Below are 6,373 nucleotides of genomic sequence, written 5' to 3'. Positions count from 1 at the left end.
CCTGATTAAGATAAAGTATGTCGAATGAAAAAGGGATTATTAAAAAATATTATTTCTCATAAAAAAATTGTGTTGATTCATACACTTTTCAATGAGTTATAGCATTATAAAGTTAAAAATGTAAAATATAAAATCGATAATTTTCACACAAAAATAGCATTCGGTAGCCATTTTCACCGTGAAGACCAAATAAAGTCCGAAATTTTTTTTCGTCATAATTAAGTATATTACATTAGCTTTAATTTAAGATATATATAAAAGTGTCAGTATTTCCAGAACACTTTCAAAAGTTAAGATGAAAAAGTAAATTTTTTGTAAAAAAGTTGTACTTTTGAATCCCTCCCGTAGTCAGGTAAAAGGTCAGATTTATAAAAAAAATATACCAAATGAAAGGTAAAGTCATCATACATCCATAAAAAAAAGAATTATATTGATCCATACATCTTTCAAAATGTTATAGCATTATAACCAGTTATTTATTTGTTTAACATTATTATTTTCTATAAGCTTTAATAAAATTGTTCTATTTTGTATTATCAGTACGTAATTAACATGTGCTACCATAGTTTCGAATGTTTTTAATTCAAAACAAATACTTTCATTACTTTAAAGTGTATTTATATGATAGATTTTAAACTGAATACCATAAATTTTTAAAGAGATAAAAAACACAATGAGCTTAAAAAGAAGTAACAGTTGTTCTGACTTAACTGGTAATGCGACAGTACAGTGCTTGGCTAGTGGCACTTACTATCCTATTGGAGAGACTGAGGTAGATTTTTTCTTCAAGAAATAAAATAAATTTAAGTGTTAAGATGAACTTATTAAAAATACTTATATTTTTATATGAAAATAATAACTTTATTAACTTTAAGCCATCTTAACTTTGTTTTATATTTTACAATATACTTCATTTTTCTTTAAAATGGTTAAATTGATGTATTATAACTCTTCAGTTTGTTATTGGAAGTTCTCCTGCCTGTTCAATTGTAATTGAAGAAGAATCTATTTCAAGACGGCATTGTTTTATAAATAAATCCAATGGCCGATATCTCATTTCTCACAATGTAAGACTTAAAACTTTTATTGCATGTTTATATTAATTAAGCTAACAAAGAGAATAATTAATTCTAAGTTGATCAACAATATCTGTACTACAGGGAACAGACAATGAAACTTACGTAAATTGTGTGCGAATTCCCAATAACCAAAATGAATATCAAGTTTTAAATCATGGAGATGTTATTTCCNTCAGTTTTATTTCTAATTATATTAGATTTTAGTTTTAACGGTGAAGTCTCCCTCACAAATTTGATAGTTCATATAGTTATTTGAACGGATTTCACTGGTGTGTAAGTAATTTGTAGAATATGGATAAACAATACATNTGTGTGTAAGTAATTTGTAGATTATGGATAAACAATACACTAATATAATCAAATCTATTATTCATTTTATTAAACGCCATCAAATGAATTGATAAATATAAACACTATATTTAAATCAAAATTATCTGAAAAATATTATTTTAATTCATTCGTTTAATATATGTCAGTTATTTTTATTATAAACTTTCTAATCGCTTAATATGATAATTACAAAGAGCATGAACAATATTTGTTATAAAACTTTAATTATAGATTTTACATTTAATATTGTTAAAAAAGGAAAAAAATTATTCCTTTTTAAATTTTAACTTTTAAACTATGACACGACGTCGCAAAAATGTGGTCGACACTGGTTTTGAGGGTAGAGACNAACTATGTCACGACGTCGCAAAAATGTGGTCGACACTGGTTTTGAGGGTAGAGACCCGTGGGCCGTTTATTAAATGAGCGACAACAGTNTATTAAATGAGCGACATCAGAATATTTTAACAAAAATAAAACAAACCGAAAAGATAAACACAGTAATAATGATCTTCACATAATATCGCGGCGGGTCGTNCGCACCATTTGCGGCGGGTCGTCGTCGGCCGTGCGGCATTTGCTGGACTTTGCACCGTAGCGTATAACACGCGGTGTTGGTCAGTCAAATACTCATAGTAGGGCGACGGCTGATAAAGGTGGCACGAGTCGCGGGGCATCGTGTATAACGAAGCGACGCGGGCCGTGTCAAATACTCCCCCGCCAAGCAGCCGGTCTACTTAATAACGGCCGGGAAGAAACCGCGTATCGCAGTGAAGGCCGCAAAATCACGTTGTTTGTTGGGCGATCTAAAGGGGTGAGTGCGTGTATACCAATTCCGTGGGTTTTTCCGCTGGTCGCTGTTTCACCGCTGCTGATTTAGATGTTGTTGCCGCTACTGTGTTGTTGTCACCGCTATTGTGCTATTACTGTAGTTTAAAACGGTGTCTCCTCCATGTTTGATGCTAAGGGTGGTGGTGTCAGCCTCTGTTCTCGGGCTGTCACTAATAAAGTGAGTGTGTAGTTGGTCCGGGCTCTGTGGTCGGATGCTAACACGATGCGTGTTCGACAAGCGTTTGCGTCCCACCGTGTCATTAAAAACGTAGCGCAGTTTTTCACTATCTGTGATGATAGTTCGCGCGTGTGTGGGTCGCCTGCTATATCTAGTGTTGGTAGATCTACATCGGGTAGCGTGTGTCGAGTACTCGCTTTCCAACAATCTGTAGTGCGTCGCTTAAGTGATTTGTACCTGCAGCGTAGTCCCAGGAGACTTCCTGTTCCGTTAGAAAGTCGTGTCTCAGGAGTACGTCACAGTACAGATTCTCTAAGATAACAGCCGTAAAAGTGATTGTCAGATCTGCGATGTTCGCGGTAAAAGTAGCGGTGCCGGCGGTTGGTGTCGTCTGCTAGTCTAACCGCGTGTGCGGGTCCTTTGTGCACAATTCCGTAATTATGGGCTATTGCCGGGGTGGTATATGACTTTTGCGCTTGTGAGTCGAGTAATGCCGTCACAAAACCGTTGTAAAATTCGAATTGCACAACGGGAGTTGTGCAATTTTACGCGGGCGTGTTTGTTCGGCAAAACTCGGGTGGTTTACGGTTCGAACGGGGGGAGCGTCTGAACGGTTTGTCCGCCGGCGGTGTCAATCGCCATAAGCGGGTAGGCCGTCTCGGCTGGTATCCCCTCCCCACGGTGACCAACATATGGTTGGCCCGACTCGCGCTATTATCGTGTAACGCGGGGACTTTTGTTTTCTCGGCCGTATGATNGCTATTACTGTAGTTTAAAACGGTGTCTCCTCCATGTTTGATGCTAAGGGTGGTGGTGTAATTTTTTTAAAGACCTTGAGGACCGCATTGTGTCCCTCACTGTGGGTGGGGGATGCGGTGAGTGGATTTAAAGGGGCTACAGCTTGTCCTGCGTTGTGTGCGAGGGGCTGTAGTCGAGTTTGAGGTGAATGGGCGAGGTGAAATGGAAGGTCGTTAAAAATTTCGTCATTTCGACCGAGAGGAACGCGCTCGATTTCGTTATCGGTGACGAGCGAACTGGCCGTTCGCGCTGCGCGTTGTTAAATCGCAATTTGGATTTGAATGGGATTGCAATTGGCTTAACTGGTCGATGCAATTCCAGTCATAGTGTACGTTATTGACCGTATTTCAATCGAATTAACCAAAAATGAAAAGTACAAGTGGTAGTTTGTTTTTGTTACTCGGAAATACGATATCAACAATCGCGAGAATACGCGCTTTGCGTTCGCGTATGAACGTTAACAATGCTGGCCGCTTGTATTATTATTGTTATTGCTAAGATAGTGTACTGATAAAGCACTATGACAGTGAATTGTGCCTGGGAATGTGATTGCAATGATGGTAATCGTAATGTTTATGATCGTGACTACACAATTAATAATACATNTGATTGCAATGATGGTAATCGTAATGTTTATGATCGTGACGACACAATTAATAATACAAACGGTTTTATGGGACCCGGTTGACAAATGTAACGATCGCTGTGCTATGATAATAATAACCCTACCTGCCTATCGAAACAATTAAAGAGGCTTACACACTAGGCGTTTTGAACGCGAACGCCGTTCATGTGCATACTGCAAACGTTTTGACGCGTTTTTACAAAGAAAATTAGCCCGCCAAAAGCTCTACAGTATGATCATAACAGATTCGAAATTCCTCGTGGTAGCATTTGCTCTGATTATTTTTTTAAGTATAAAATAAGTTAAAGTAAGTATGGATACATTAGATTATGTACAAGTTGCATGCGTTGTACACGCCATGTATCTTCGCTTTACAAAAAAACATAAAATAAATAAAAAAACAAGTATTCGTACACATTGGGTTCACCCCCTAAATTTAAAAACACCTCGAGAAGGTCAATTTCAAGTTAATTTTAGCTTCGACGCGAAGCTAAGAAGGTATTGGTTTTACTATGATGTGTTTTTTTTTTTTTTTTTTTTTGTGTGTGTGTTTGTTACCACTTTTTCTCAGATCTCGCCGAACGGATGTCTTTCAACGATACGTCAATAGATCACAAATCGTATCTAGTCGAAGTCATTACCCTCAAAAATTGAAAAAATTTCCCTCGTTCCCCGTAAATGGGGAAAACCTCCAAAAAAATTACAAATTTAAAAATAAAAATAATATTTTTTAATAATCCCTTTTTCATTCAGGATATTAATTAGGAAATAGNATCTTAATCAGGATATTAATAAGGAACTAGCAGTTTATGAAGCTTTTGGAATAATCCACCATTTTTTTAAAATTAAACACTATCTAAAGATTTGCATCGAAGTTTTTTTTTTTGATAGTGATTTTAATCACTGTCAGATATCATTATACTTGATCCAACTATGCTACGTCACCACTGTGCCGCGACCCCCCTGTGAATGGGTTNTTAAAAAGACCTTGAGAAGGTCAATTTCAAGTTAATTTTTTAACTTTGAGGAGTTATCCCGAAGAATTCTTCAGGTACTACCGTATGTCTATACGCTCGTTTGATGAATTGGTAAGTTGAGTTATTTACTGTATTTTAAAATTATTAGCTGTAACATAAAAAAAACATTCATTGATTTGAACAATGCAGGTTTATATTCAAGGGCGTCATTATGAGGGAGGATTACCTCATATAATAATAATTACTCTGTAAAAATACAATTTTTTGAGAGGGGAAATAAACAATTTCTTTTGTACTTTCCCTCAAGACTGAGTACTTAGTACATCACGACTAATACAAACATATATTTGAAATGGTATTTTCATTAAAACCATTCTTTTATTTTAGGGTGTATTATTAGTTTTAAGCTTATACTTTACAATATAAATATTATATATGTATTATTTTTCTAAGGTATACGTTTATTAGCCCCAAAAACACCACTGCGTGTACAATTGTGTAATAATAAAATTGAACTTTGTATGGTAGAAAGATTTTTAATTCATTACTTTACAAACATTAATTTAAATAAATAATATAATTCAACACTGGTTTGTTCAATTTTTAAGTTTTTTAGTTATTATCTTACACGTTCAGAACAAAATATATTCAAAAATAGTTTTTGTTTGTTTTACAAAAAAAACATTTTATTTTAATTTTACTACTAGACCTAAATATATATATTGTTTAGGCCTACACAATAAGTTTAGCTATTGTTGTTTTATCTTATCGTTGTTCGGCGGCTGCATAGTTGTCCGGCTTTAAAATTAGTAAAATTAGTCTTCCTTTGTAAAGCACACCNATCGTTGTTCGGCGGCTGCATAGTTGTCCGGCTTTAAAATTAGTAAAATTAGTCTTCCTTTGTAAAGCGCACCGCTCGCGTACATTTAATATACGCATATCTATTTTTTCATTATTTTACGTTTCATTTAATTTATCGAAGATCTTTTAGTCGTGAGAGATCACGCCGAAACATATGGTCCTTAGCCCGGAACGTCTAGTGAATATCGGAAACGTGAAAGTGCGAAAATTTGCGTTATTAGGGTACGTGAGTATGTGCGTGTTCGTAAATAATTCTAACCCATCGAGTTAGAAAAGGGTTAATTTCTGACCAACGTAGTGCGTAGCAGCAGCGATTGCTATACGCAGAATACAATAATATTATTATACATTATTAACGTATTTTAATTTAAAGTTCGTACAAGCGCATCAGATATCGTCATGAGTATTGTGAAACAAATATAGTTGAGTGTAAAAAACCCGTGCGCAATATTTATAGTGTCNAAAAACCCGTGCGCAATATTTTTAGTGTGGGCGTACAGCGGTTGTTGTGGTACTATCGTTGTACTTTGCTCAAATTACCACGAACGGTCCCTGACAGTTAATAGAGCGTACATATATATATATATTAGTAACGGTCAGCTGAGGCGGTTAGTGTCTTTTGGAACAATTATTTACTATCGGTAAAAACAAACTATGCCTGAAGATAATCGCAAAAATGAAATTACGCGATTAA

The sequence above is a fragment of the Daktulosphaira vitifoliae genome, unplaced genomic scaffold, assembly GCF_025091365.1.
Source record: "Daktulosphaira vitifoliae isolate Bord-2020 unplaced genomic scaffold, ASM2509136v1 Scaffold_3, whole genome shotgun sequence".
NCBI lineage: Eukaryota > Metazoa > Arthropoda > Insecta > Hemiptera > Phylloxeridae > Daktulosphaira > Daktulosphaira vitifoliae.
The sequence above is the reverse complement of the archived record's forward strand: the minus strand, read 5'-3'. Positions refer to the sequence as shown.